Genomic DNA, 457 nt, shown 5'->3' with positions numbered 1-457 from the left:
ATAACGCTGTAACTTACAGAAAAAATTTGTCGTCTGTTTACATCATTAGGTCTGGAGATTGATTATGTATTAATAAAACGTGGTGAAAATTGCAAAAGTGAGCAAATTTATTGGCTGTAGGCCAATGAAATTGTAAATATTCTAATAAATTTGTTCACTTTTATAATTTTTACCAAGCTTTGTTAGTACACAATTAACCTCCTGTTTATTTTCAATGAACTTCACAGTGATGCAATAAATTAGAAAGTGACAAATATACTTTTTTTTATTCTAAATTATTGTAATGGCCTGCACTTTGTGAACTTAATAGTTCATTATTTTGCCGTTTACAATCATGCTATCATCAACGCGAAGTTCTCGGTCGACTGATCAGGAGCCTTAAGGCTTTTTGTACTTTGCTGCGACCATGTTGAATTTGTGACATTAAAAGCGAGAAATGACACGCTGACGAAAGTCG

Source organism: Odontomachus brunneus, unplaced genomic scaffold, assembly GCF_010583005.1.
Source record: "Odontomachus brunneus isolate Ranch 3 - 2012 unplaced genomic scaffold, Obru_v1 Obru_scaffold_048, whole genome shotgun sequence".
NCBI classification, from domain to species: domain Eukaryota; kingdom Metazoa; phylum Arthropoda; class Insecta; order Hymenoptera; family Formicidae; genus Odontomachus; species Odontomachus brunneus.
This window is presented reverse-complemented; position numbering follows the sequence as displayed.